The sequence below is a fragment of the Muscardinus avellanarius genome, assembly GCF_963383645.1.
Source record: "Muscardinus avellanarius genome assembly, chromosome: 8".
In the NCBI taxonomy this organism is placed as follows: Eukaryota; Metazoa; Chordata; class Mammalia; order Rodentia; family Gliridae; genus Muscardinus; species Muscardinus avellanarius.
In genome coordinates this window covers 10,246,842-10,260,672 of record NC_137794.1, presented here as the reverse complement: position 1 = coordinate 10,260,672, position 13,831 = coordinate 10,246,842, and positions in this window count along the sequence as shown.

The following is a 13,831-nucleotide window of genomic DNA, read 5'->3' as shown; positions in this document are numbered from 1 at the left end:
ACACAAGGCTCTTATTGGCTTTCACACTGAAATTCTGTGTCTTCAAATGCTTAGCTTATCTTGAGTAAATTACTTAATTTTTCTGAGTCTCAGTTACCTCAACTATAAAATGGGCTAAGAATAATATCTGCTTCATCCAGTTATGAGTTAAAAAAGTAATAAATGCAAAGAGTTAGAGCAGTTTCCAGCCCTGACGAGCAGTTATTAGTCTCACTGGCAAAGGCTCCCACCTCCTGATTCTTGTCTCTAAAGTTAAGTAAATCAAAGCGTTAGACACAGATGGATTTGAGTTGTCCTGGGTTGTGGCTGTCACAAACCCCAGAGCCTTCTGACTCCATGGCTTACCTCTGCGGTTTCCCTCGGTGCTCTCTGTAGGTGTCACACCACAGCCCTTCTGATGGCCCCAGGGTGAGGACCAGACCCTGTTTGTGGTGGTGACTGCACCAGAAGCCGTGTAACCATTTCCCACAAACACATTTTCATGGCTTTGACGGAAGCCAGCCCTGGAGGCGCAGCCCTGGACAGGGCGAGTGTGCGGAGTGCTGGAGTAGGGTCTGAGCGTGACTGTCCTCTTGGAAGGGACCCCGTGCTCACAAGAAAGTGCTGGGATTCTTAAGGTACTAAGCCATCCAGCAAGAGTAACCTGGGATCCTTGGCCTCTGCAGATTTCTCACTCCTGGTTTCTCAACACTTAGAGGGGGGAAAAAAACAGAAGCCCACAGCCCAGATTTCTCACAGACCACTTGTTAAGTGCTTGACTGCGCTGTGCGGTCACCGCAAACCCCAGGCGGGATTGGTGGAGAAAGCTTTTGTCTGTGTCTGCGTACAGGAGGCCCGTCTTCTGGACGTGACCTTTGAAACGATGGGGAAGGTAGAATTAAGCCTAAAAGAAAACAGAGGTTTCCTCTTGGATCCGTCTTGCTTAGCTTTGTGACATAGATGACGTGCTCTGGTTTGGGTTTAAGAGCTTGGGTGAGCTGCATTCCTATCACATGGGAATGAATTTTATTGCGTGAAGCAACAGAATAATATTACTCCTAGGAAGCAGTAGGGAAAGGTTTTCCCAGTCACTTTCCTTACTAACAGAGACCTCGGTGATAACAAGGACACTTGTTCAGTAGAAAATGGTCACGATGGAGTAGGGATGCTTTCAACTTGGCATGCGCGTCTCATTCCATCATCATGATGATTCTGTGAGGTAAAAGTCTTAAGCGGCTGGGCGTGGTGGCGCACGCTTGTAATCCCCGCGCTTGGGAGGTGGAGACAGGAGGATCGCGCAGGTTAGAAGCCAGCCGCGCTGGCTTAGGAGACCCTGTTTCCAAATAAAAATATAAAAAATAGGTCTGGGAGTGTAGCCCGGAGGTAGAAGGGTTTCCAGGAACCCCAGTACCACCAAAAAAAAAAAAAAAAAAAAAAAGTATTAAGGTGGCGCTCGCTGGTAATCTCAGAATTCAGGAGGCTGAGACAGGAAGATGGAGGTTCGAGGACGGCCTCAGCTACATAGTGAGGCCTTTTGCAACTCAATGAGACCTTGTTTCAAAATAAAGAATAAAAAATAGGGCTGAGGGTGTAGTTTGGAGGTAGAATCTCCCTGGGTTCCATCCCCAGTACAGCAAAAAAAAAAAAAAGCATATTAAGCAGTTTCACTGTATGTATAAGGAAAGTGAGGTGCCGATCCATGTTAACACTGTCCTTAAGTTCTGTTTTGTTTTTGTTTTTTGGTACTGGGGGTGGAACCCAGGGTTTTTCTACCTCCGGGTTATACTCCCAGACCTATTTTTTATTTTATTTGGAAACAGGGTCTCACTAAGTTGCTGAGAGCCTCACTAAGTAGCTGAGGCTGGCTTTGAACCAGCGCGATCCTCCTGTCTCAGCCTCCCAAGCGCGGGGATTACAAGCGTGCGCCACCACGCCCGGCATGTCCTTAAGGTTTTAATAGTCATAGGGTGGTGAGCTACTGCGTTTCATCACCCATCCACGTCGTCTCTTTGTAGCAAACCTACCACAAATCACTTTCCTGCCCTGGAGTCTCTGAACCATGGAATCTTCTTTGAGAAGCATCTTTCTGTGAGTGGTCAAGGAGAGCATACTATTTTTAATACTTGGATATAAACGTTATGAAATTTTAAGCTTTACTGAAAGATGGTTGGGAATGCAATCAGTAGATCCTCCGGCTTTTGCCCGTCAACGCCTCTTTTCTAATGGCTTTCATCTTGCTTGTCTGTTGAAAGTCTGGTCCTTGACAAGTCCTCTTCCCCAAGGGTTTCTGGGAATCTCTGAACATCCTCACTTCTCTCAATGATGCTCATCACCTTGGTCAACTGTCGAGTTTGGGGAACTGATCCTGGCCTCGCCACCACCTGCAGGTAGAGGCCTGGTGACTTCGATCCGTCCCAAGTGAGCTCAGACACCTTCACAGCCAGGCGTGTGGAGGCGCCATCTTGGACGTCTGGCCCAACGGGCTTCAATGGATGCAGCTTCAGACAGTGTCTGAATGCAACCAGGCGGCCCAGCTTTGTCACTGGCGGGACCCGCAGCAAGATGAAAGTGTATGGCTCCTTGTTAAAAAAATCGGAATGACAAGAAAATTCCTAAAACAAGTGTGATTTCCTTTTGATTGCAAGGCCAGATTTGTCTATAGGTTATATGCCCAACGAGTCAGTCTGCTCTTAAGATCTCAAGAGAAAATGGCCCAGATGAACCCTTCCCAAATTCCTTTTTTTTTTTTTTTTTTTTTTGCAAGCCTGGGGATGGACCCCAGGGACATTCTACCTCTGAGCTACACCCCTGCCCTATTTTTTATTCTTTATTTTGAAACCGGGTCTCACTGACTTGTGGAGGGCCTCGCTAAGGAGCTGAGGCTGCCCGCGAACCGTGATCCTCCGGTCTCAGCCTCCTGAATGCTGGGATGACAAGCATGCCCACCACGCTCGGCTTCCAAATTCTTTTGATCAAAATAAAAGGGTAGTGGTGCTTACAACAGAAAAGTTTGCAGTAGTTTATTACATGGCAAAAATAATCACATTGGTCTCCAAGAACATTTAATTTATTCATTAATTAATATATATATTTATACTTATTTTTTGCTACTGTAGATTGAACTCAGGCTTGCTCTACCTCGGAGCTATATTCCAAGGCCTGTTTTATTTTTTTTATTTTGAAACAGGATCTCGCTAAGTTATTGAGACTGGCCTTGTATTTGTGTTCCTCCTGTTTTAGCCTCCCAAGCACTGGAATTATAGGAATGTGCTACTATGTCTGGCTAAGAATAATTATTTTATTTTATTTTATTTATTTAATTAATTTATTTATTTTTTGCAGGTCTGGGGATGGAACCCAGAGGCATTTGACCTCCAAGCTACACCCCTGCCCAATTTTTTATTCTTTATTTTGAAACAGGGTCTCACTGAGTTGCGGCGGGCCTCACTAAGTAGCTGAGGCTGTCCGCGAACCGCGATCCTCCGGTCTCAGCCTCCCGAACTCTGGGATTACAAGCGTGCACCATCACGCCTGGCTAAGAATAATTATTTTAGATTGCGATAGCTTAGCACTGTTATGTTTTATAAATGGCCATTCAGCCTTAACGTTTGGGAGTCTAGGTGCATTGGATTATGCTTAATCCAATTCTAATTTTTGTTCTACTCTCTATCAGGAATTAAAAAATTATAACTTAGCCGGGCGTGGTGGCGCACGCTTGTCATCCCAGCATTCGGGAGGCTGAGACCTGGAGGATCGCAGTTCACGGACAGCCTCAGCTACTTAGTGAGGCCCTCTGCAACTCAGTGAGACCTGGTTTCAAAATAAAGAATAAAAAATAGGGCAGGGGGTGTAGCTCGGAGGTCAAATGCCTCTGGGTTCCATCCCCAGACCCCCCCCCCAAAGTTATAACTTTATATCTCTACTGAATTTCTGGCTACCTCACCAAGAGTGATTAAAAATGTATAAACACATACCTCCAAGCTAACAAGCAAGTGCGCACGGCTACAGTATATTGATGATTAGAAAGGCATTTTTCTCCAAGAGGCAGTCTGCAGAGACAGCTGTGCCTACAGTTTAAATGACCTTTTGCATCCGCCTTTTCAAGAGCGGTTAATCCACAGGAAGCGCAGCTTTCCAGGCCATTCTACTCATTTGCATAATTAAAGGGCCCAATTGTGTTCATTTCTGAGAAAAAAAAATAGAGGTTTTCATGACACACTTTATACAATAAAAAAAAAAACCGCTTGCCTCTTAGAAGCGCACACTTTGAAATGCAATCATTTGCATTATGATTTTGAACAATAAACAACAGCAAAGCCCAAGTCTGTACTTTATAATTTATCTGAAGTCAAATGGAGACTCGCCTCTGATTTTTTTTTTTTTTTTATACTAGTCATTGAACCCAGGGGCATTCTACCTTGGAACTTTATCCCCAATCCTACTTTTTATTCTTTATTTTGAAACAGGGTCTCACTAAGTAGCTGAGGCTGCCCTCGAACCCGTGATCCTCTGGTCTCAGCCTCCCAAGTACTGGGATTACAAGCGTGTGCCACCACGCCTGACTTCGCCTCTGATTTTATTTACTCACCAAAATTCTGTATTAATGAGCATCGCTGTGCCCCTAGAATAGGGTGATGAATTGATATCCACAAGAATAATAATCAGATGTTGTCTTTATTATTTAATCGGGAGACTGTTATGTTCAGTTGTCCTGGGGCAGTATGTGTAATTGAGTTTCTTGTCTTTTGAAAATCATTCTTTGTGTGTGTGTGGTACTGGGATGGAACTCAGGAGACTACTACCTCTGAGCTATACTCCTAGACCTCTTTTATATTTTATTTGGAAACAGGGTTTCTGAGAGCCTCACTAAGTTGCTGAGGCTGGTCTCAAGCCTGTAGTCCTTCTGTCTCAGCCTCCCAAATTCTGGGATTATAAGCAAGTGCCACCACGTCCTGTGAAAATCATTCTTGCATGATGTATTAGGTGGCAAAACGGTTCCCAAGGATATCCAGAGCCTAACATCTGAAACCTGTGACTATTACGTGATGTTTCAAAAGAGACTTTGCAGATGTGATTCATTTAAGAATTTTTTAAAATGTTTTTATGTTCAGTACTGGGGATGGAACCCAGGGGTGTTCTATCTCTGAGCTCCACCTCCAGCCCTATTTTTTATTCTTTATTTTGAAACAGGTTCTCACTGAGTTGCAGAGGGCCTCACTAAGTAGGAGCTGAGGCTGTCTTTGAACTGCGATCCTCCTGTCTCAGCCTCCCAAATGCTGGATTATAAGTATGAGCCACCACACCTGGCTCAATTAAGAATTTTGAAGTGGAGAGACTACCCCGGATTATCTGTGTGGGCCCTACTGTAATTGCAAGGGTCTAATGAGAGGGAGTCAAAGTGAGATTGTGTGCACATGTGCGTGCGTGTGTGTGCGTGTGCGTGCACGTGTGTTACTGGTACTGGGAATTGTACCTGAGGGCTTTCTACCTCTGAGCTATACCTCCAGCCCTATTTTTATATTTTTTACTTTGAAATAGACAATGATGAGTCTCACTACTTGCTGAGGCTGGCCTCGAACCTGCGATCCTCCTGTCTCAGTCTCCCAAGTACTGGGATTACAGATATGCACCACCATGCACACCTGCTTCAAAGGAGATTTTACTTTTGAGGAAGAAACAACGGGAGCCCTGAAGCAAGATGCTGCACTGTGGCTGGGAAGACAGAGGAAGGAACCAGAATTCAAGCCGTTCAAGGACTACAGCTCCAGAAGGAGTCTCTTCCAAGTCCCTTGAGGAGGGAGCACGGCCCTCTTGACACCTCGCCATTGCGCCAGTGAACTGCAAGAGAATAAACGCGTGCTGTTTTAAGCCTCCGTAGTTGTGGTCAATTGTTACAGCACCGATAGGAAACGAAAAAAATGCTATGTTTCTGAACGTTTTCTTCCTTGAAAGTCTTGATTGAGTTGACTCTTCATGAGTTCGGGTGTTTGATCGGCCTAAACCCTCTCGATGATCAGAAGCCTGCATTCTAGGAATTTTTTTTGGCGTCGTCTCTCTGCCACAGCTCCTGCTGCAGAACAATAATCGAGGTTCACCGTGTTCAGGCCTGAATTAATTCAGTTCAACGAGTCCGTGAGAGCCAGTTCGCTTGATCCAGTGGTCAGCTCGGTTGCAGAGCATCTTAGGTGGCACCAGGCTGGGAAATGCCTCTGTCTTGCCCCGTGTGGTCGATTCTGAAAGGGAGCAGCTGGGATGCTGTTTCGGTTTGACTGCGCAGGCGGTGTGTGGGACAGTAAGGTGCATTCTGGGACCCTGGCCTGGCTTCTCACATCTGGCTGAAACAGGCAGCTTTTTACAGTAACCTCGGGGAAAGGAAGTCAGTGTTGGTGGAAAGCTCGTTCCACGAACTTAAACCCAGATGCTTGACCTACATTGTCGGCCCCCGGAACGACTTTCGTTCTACAGAGAGGGGTTCAAGGTTAAATGCGCAGGAGAAACCATTGCGTGGCCATCGTCTCTATTATGAAGATGAAGTTGAGATTCTTTGGTTTCATCAACATTGTGGATTTTCAAATAAAAAGCCAATTGACATAAAAGCCGAGTGGATAACGCTTTCTTTGCCTCGGTGGGCAGGCTGTGTCACGCCTGTCTGTAGGAAAGCCTGGCGCTTTGTCTCCCAGGGGCCCTTGGGCTGGGTTCTCCTCGTGGTGTGGCTCTGGGAATGTCACCAGTGGCTGGGTCTCAACCTTACTGAGAGGGACCGTTTTCTCAGTGGTGAGATTTGTGGGATTCTAGGGAGGAAACTACCTCCAAAATGGATCTTTCGTGCTCTGCTGAAATACTCTGTTAGAAATGTTCCTTTTGAGGCTTTTTAAAAAACACACACTTCTAGGAAGTTTAACACATTCATATGGAAAGGTCCATTCTAGGTTTTTTTATTTTTTATTTTTTGGTGGTTCTGGGGTTCCTGGAAGCCCTTCTACCTCCGGGCTACACTCTCAGACCTATTTTATACTTTTTGGAAACAGGGTCTCCTAAGCCAGCGCGGCTGGCTTCGAACCTGCGCGATCCTCCTGTCTCCGTCTCCCAAGCGCGGGGATTACAAGCGTGCGCCACCGCGCCCGGCCAGTCCATTCCGTTTTCATGACCTCCTTCAAAACCTTTACCTTGATGAGTCCAGCTCTGTGTCAAGCTCCGGGCAATCAGAGATGAATAAGGCACAATAGCCAGACTGTGGAATCAACCTGGGTGTTCATCAACAAATGAATGGATCACACAGTTATGGGAAATATACAGAATGGAATTCCTTTTCTTTTTCAGTACTGGGGATGGGACCCAGGGGGCATTCTACCTCTGAGCTATATCCCCAGCCCTATTTTTTATTCTTTTACCTTTGAAACAGGGTCTCACTGAGTTGCAAGGAGCCTCACTAAGTAGCTGAGGCTGTCCACAAACCACGATCCTCCTGTCTCAACCTCCCAAATGCTGGGATTACAAGCACGCACAACCATGCTTGGCCAGAAAAGAATTCTACTCAGCAATAAAGAAGAACAAAATAATGTCACTTGTAGGAAAATGGATGGACCTGGAGAACATTATGTGAAGTGAGATTAGCCAGTCACAGAAAAAGGGTCATATGTTTTCTCTAATGTGCACAAACTAGGGAGTCATACCAGAGAGACTCCACATGATGGAAGAGAAACTCCAGTGGAGCCAGGGAGGTGATCTGAGGGAGGGTGAGGGGGAAGACTGGAGTTCATTAATGGAAATATTACCATCGACTATGTGTACATAAGTGAATATACGAATGTCAGTCTCAGTACTCTGTATTGGGAAGAAGGAGAGATGGGGAGGTGGGGGCGCCCTGTGTTGTGTGCATGTAAGTCATTGTCAGTATGATGTACATTATATCGTGAGACTATAATGCACCAAAAAAACATATTAAAAAAGCAAAAGCCAGGCGTAATGGCGCACGCTTGCAATCCCAGCATTCGGGAGGCTGAGACAGGAGGATCACGGTTTGTGGACAGCCTCAGCTACTTAGTGAGGCCCTTTGTAACTCAGTGAGATCCTGTTTAAAAATAAAGAATAAAAAATAGCGCCGGGGTGGGGGGTGTAGTTCAGAGGTAGAATGCCTCTGGGTTCCATCCCCAGTACTGCAATTAAAAAAAAAAAAAGAAAGGAAAAAAGATCAATAAGGAATCATTATTTCGATTGATCATTCTTATGGTCTAGGAAAAAGAAAGACAGCAAATCTGACCCCTACAGCTGGGGTCCACTGATATCATTAGAGAACGCTGGCTGAAGCAAGTTGCCCTGCTCCCAGCTTTTGAGTATTATTGGTTGGATCTTAGTTTTTTCCCCTGGTAGCCTGGTTTCTTGAGGCCCTGTATTTCTAGTCTTCTGCTCTTGTGGCCCTCTTCCTGCAAGGTGGCTCTGCTCTAAGCTGACTTTGTCTTGTGACAAAAGCACCTTGGGGATTCATGTGTGTGGCAGAGGGCCCTGAAGATGGGGCGTGAGAGAGCGGTACCCTGGTGCGATGAGCTCGGCACTCAACAGTTGACGCCTGAAGATGGGGCGTGAGAGAGCGGTACCCTGGTGCGATGAGCTCGGCACTCAACAGTTGACGCCTGAAGATGGGGCGTGAGAGAGCGGTACCCTGGTGCGATGAGCTCGGCACTCAACAGTTGACCCCTGAAGATGGGGCGTGAGAGAGTGGTACCCTGGTGCGATGAGCTCGGCACTCAACAGTTGACCCCTGAAGATGGGGCGTGAGAGAGCGGTACCCTGGTGCGATGAGCTCGTCACTCAACAGTTGACCCCTGAAGATGGGGCGTGAGAGAGCGGTACCCTGGTGCGATGAGCTCGGCACTCAACAGTTGACCCCTGAAGATGGGGCGTGAGAGAGCGGTACCCTGGTGCGATGAGCTCGGCACTCAACAGTTGACCCCTGAAGATGGGGCGTGAGAGAGTGGTACCCTGGTGCGATGAGCTCGGCACTCAACAGTTGACCCCTGAAGATGGGGCGTGAGAGAGCGGTACCCTGGTGCGATGAGCTTGGCACTCAACAGTTGACATTCTTGCTCATAGACATTCGTCAGCCGCTGCGGGCAGTGAGGAATTCTCAGGGGCAAACCTCTCTTCGCAGGTGCCTTGCCTGGCTCTCACAGCTCTGCCCCTGACTCCATCTTTCCTGTCTTCTTTTCTCATTCGGTTTTCATCGTCCCCCGCCACAGTCCAGCACCTTCCATTTGCAGTTTGTTTTTGCTTCCTTCTTTTCTCCTCTACTGTCTGCTAAAACTTGGTGACTTTACCTTTTGCACCAGACACTGTCCTTCGATGCATTTTGCAAACACTTTCTCTCTAGGGCGATCGTGTAGCAGAAGCAGTTAAGTTGGGTGCAGTTTTGAATAGAATTCTCTTTTCCATGGCTACAGCAAGTAGCTGCAGCTGCGTCCAGCAAGCGTGGGATGAGGCCCTTGTGCATCTGTGCAGAATGGCTTCTCCAGGAAAGCCCGAGTCCTTCTATCCATCAGGCACCATTACTGTTTCCAAAGTTCATGAGCGCACCGCCAGGTAAACGATTTTTTTCACCTACCTAATTCTACCAGGGCTTCTTCAGAGAGATGCCAGCATTCAACAGACATCCTAGTTGGAAGAATTCTGCACAAACCACTGGTGTGTGGGCAGCATCGAGTCTCTGGAACCACCGGGTGCCTCAGCCAAGAAAAGAGAAGTGATCTTTCTCTTCTCATTGTAGCTTATAGCTGGACCTGCACACAGTCGCATTCTCTGTCCTATAAACCGGATCTGTTTGCAGCGGGCAGGGTGAGGCAGCACCTCGAGGGGGAGGCGAGAAGGAATGAGGTGGGTGTGGAGAGCACAGGCCCCGGCGGATGGGAAGTCCAGGCCGGTCCTGGGCCTCACTCCCTTCCTGGTTATGTGAGTCTACACACATCACTTTGCTAAGGCTGGTTTGAGGACAAGCCCTTGGGGTCTATTTTTTCAGAGAAGAAAACGGGACCATAGAGGAGACCAATAAAGAAGTGAATGAGAGGTAGGATAGTGAAATGTTGGGGAAATCAAGGGAACATTTTTTCCCCCCCAGGAACGATTAGAAGATGATTTTGGAGCGGCCGGTGTCAGTGGTACTAGATGCCGGGGGAGGTGAGGGAGTAGAAGGGACAGGAATGACTGGCTGTTCCTCACATCTGGCTTTGGAAGATGCAACAGCGGTTTTAGCAGTTACCATAAGGATGGCGAATGGTGCTCTGCGACCAAGCACCGAGTCTTGGAGAAAACAGGTGTTCTCTTTGGTCTTGGTAAAGGGCCCAGCTGTCCTCATCATCACGCAGGGATGACCGTGGGAGCATGAGCAGCAGGAATGTAGCCTCTTGAATCTTCTGAGATCCAGGAGACTCATCCTGAGCCGCCTGTGGCAGCGCTGAAAGATCAGTGGGTCAGCAGGTACCAGGGCCCACGGTTTAGAGCGCGCTGCGGCTTGAAGTTGTGTGGGGCTGCTGCTCACCAAAGGCCAGGCATGTCTCCTGAAGCCCCTTTTCTCAAAACGTTGTCATAGCCGGGCGTGGTGGCGCACGCTTGTCATCCCCATCCTTGGGAGGCTGAGACAGGAGGATCACACAGTTTCGAAGCCAGCCTCAGCTACTTAGTGAGGCTTTCAGCAACTTAGTGAGACCCTGTTTCCAAATAAAATAGAAAAAAAAGGTCTGGGAGTATAGCCTGGAGGTAGAAAGCCTCTAGGTTCCACCCCCAGTACCACCAAAAACAAACAAACAAACAAACAAACAAACAAACAAACAAACAAACACATCTTCGTCATACACATTTGTGCGGTGTGAAGCGTAGAGGCCAGAGTCCGCTGGGTGTCTCCGATGGCTAAACTTCTTTACAACAATGGGATCCCAGAGAGAAGAGGAGATTAAAGCCTGGTGCAATGGCACATGCCTGTGATCCCAGTACTTGGGAGGCTGAGACAGGAGGATCGCAGGTTCAAGGACAGATTCAGCAACTTAGCAAGATCTTGTTTTAAGATTAAAAAAAGGCGCTGGGAGTGTAGCTCAGAGATAGAATGGTCCTGGGTTCAATCCCCAGTACCAAAAAAAAAAAAAGTTAGAAGAAAAGGGAGTAGTGGATGAGTGGCTTGAAGAAACGGCAGAAGGTGGGAAGGCAGACATGGACAAGGTACCTCTGAACAGAAAGGACGGTTGTAACTGAGAAGGGTGGCCATTGGAGACCTTCAGTTAAAACACGTTTCCTGGGGAGCAGGAATAGAATAAGGTGGGACCGGGAGGAGAATTTGGCACAGTAGATGTAGGCGTTGCTAGACAGATGTTCCCAAATGTGCTCAAATGACAGAAGACCCGAGAGTCATGGCTTCCAAGAGATATTGAAGCCGGGCGTGGTGGCGCACACTTGTAATCCCCGCGCTTGGGAGGCAGAGACAGGAGGATCGCGCAGGTTCGAAGCCAGCCGGCACACTGGCTTAGGAGACCCTGTTTCCAAATAAAAATGTAAAAATAGGTCTGGGAGTGTAGCCTGGAGGTAGAAGGTCTTCCAAGAACCCCAGTACCACATACAAAAAAGAGATATTGAAGAATGCAATACATTATCTTATTAGCAGTATTTACCTCAACCTCACATATTTGCCTATTTTCAATTTGCATTGTTTAGATAGGTCGCATTTGGTTAAATTTGCATGCTTATAAAAATAATATACTCTCAATCATATACACTCATCCATTAAAAAGTCACTTTGAGGCAGAATACGTATCTCTGGAAATTTCCCTCTGTATTACATTGCTACTGGTCTAAACAGAGCTGAGAGAGTGGGGAGTCACGCTGGTGCTTAGGATGAATGGACCTGTGTCTCTGAGATGCTCCCTGATATTCAGACATGTGTAGATTACTGTCTTATTTTAGTTCTTTTGGGTGTAAACTTCTTAAAGTCCATTTCAGGACTGATCCGAAATGAACATCTAGAAATACCATGTATGTTGAACGACAGTTTCCACGTTGGCCTAACCAACTTCTCTCCCTCTCTCTTTTCTTTTCTTTTAGGAAATACTTATATTAATCGATCTGCCAGATTAAGGACATTTAACCTCAGGAGCATTTCAGGTTGAGCGAGGAATGAACCTGGACGCTTACACTTTCTCTAGCAGTGAAAGAAAGCTTGTTCTGTTTAAGTTTTCTTCAACCCTCCTCCTGGGGCTGATGCTAAGGTGTCTAAGACAGACAAAGGGTCTTGAGAAGGAAGGGGAGAGGCTGGGCGAGCCTGGCAGTGGGATGCTGCTCTGGCTGGGCTTGGTCCACCCATCCTACTATTCAAGAGGAGAATTTCTATTTGACTGCAACCAGGAGGCATTTTTCTTCCCTTTTTGCTGTTTGAATGTGAGGACAAAGTTATACTATTGTGGTAAGCATCTCTGGGCGAGCCACTGATTCATCAGGAAGGCTGTAGACAGTTTGGTTAACCACAGGGTTTGCTGAGAGACGAGAGAGACCAAGGAGAGAGAGGCGGGGACTCGTGGGCGTCAATTTAGACGTGATGTGGAGTTAAAGTCTAGATTAACTAGGACAGCGAGGGCTGCAACAGCCCTTGACTCAATTTTATCTACTCAAGGGCAAAAGTTAAAACCAGATACTGTACTGTGTGCTCCTCATGTCATCGCAGCAGCCTTGGCAAATAATTGAAAACACATGATTAAAGTGACATGAAACTGATGTCTAGCTGAAGATATTATAAATCGCAATAAAAATAATTTATAAAAACAAATGGTAAGCCAGGTATGATGGCACACACTTGTCATCCCAATACTTGGGAGGCTGAGACAGGAGGATTGCAGGTGTAAAGCCAACCTCTGCAATTTAGTGAGGCTGTCAGCAACTTAGGGAGACTCTGTTTCCAAATAATAAAATAAGAAGGGTTGGATGTAGCTCAGAGGTAGAATGCCGCCTGGGTCGAATCCCTAGTTACCACAGAGCGACAATAACAATACAAAAGGCAAAAATGAAACAAACAAAAAAATGGTAGCCTACAAACATTTATTTTTCTTATCTCCTGTTGGATAGGCAGTCTTCACTGCCACTACCATATTTCTTATTCTCTCTCTCTCTCTCTCTCTCTCTCTCTCTCAGAAAAATATCTTTTGAAGTTACTTAACTCATTTGATATGACTTTCAATTCATTCAGTGCCTCCGTTCCACTGCATTCTTTGAACATATTCAGAACTACCTGTTACCTGCAAGCCACCCTCAGAGGAAAGAGCGTCGCCTGTTAGTTGTGGGTTTTCCTCTGTCTTGGATTATTTCTCTTGGTTGCTTTCTCACCCAATCACATATGAGGAGCCTACATGTTAACGAATCTTTCTTTCTTCTGTCGCACCCCATGTCCCAAACTCTGTGAATTATGTAATTCAATATTCTCCAAACTGGATCTGAGTCGGATGCGTCAGTCAGGAGCGGGTTAAATCTATGTGGCTTCACGGTGGGGCAAGCGCAATGGAAAATTCCATAGTGACGGCACCTGTCTGTCAGCGTTGAAGACCCCCAACCCCAATCCCAACAATCTTAGCCCCCCACACCTGCTAAGCTCACTAACCAATGGACTTTCCTTTGTCCTGATCTTCTGTAACCAGCTTGAATCTGATGGCCAGTCGTGACATCTCTCTTTCGCCCGTGTTCTCGGTCCTTTGTTCACTTGGTCGTACTCTGCTGGTTAACACCTCAGCCCCTGCTCAACTCAAGTTTCTACTTTGTGCTTCAAACTGTACTGCTGACTGCGGCTGGAGGAACGCACGGAGCCTACCCGCTCGCCTGTGACCCCCAAACT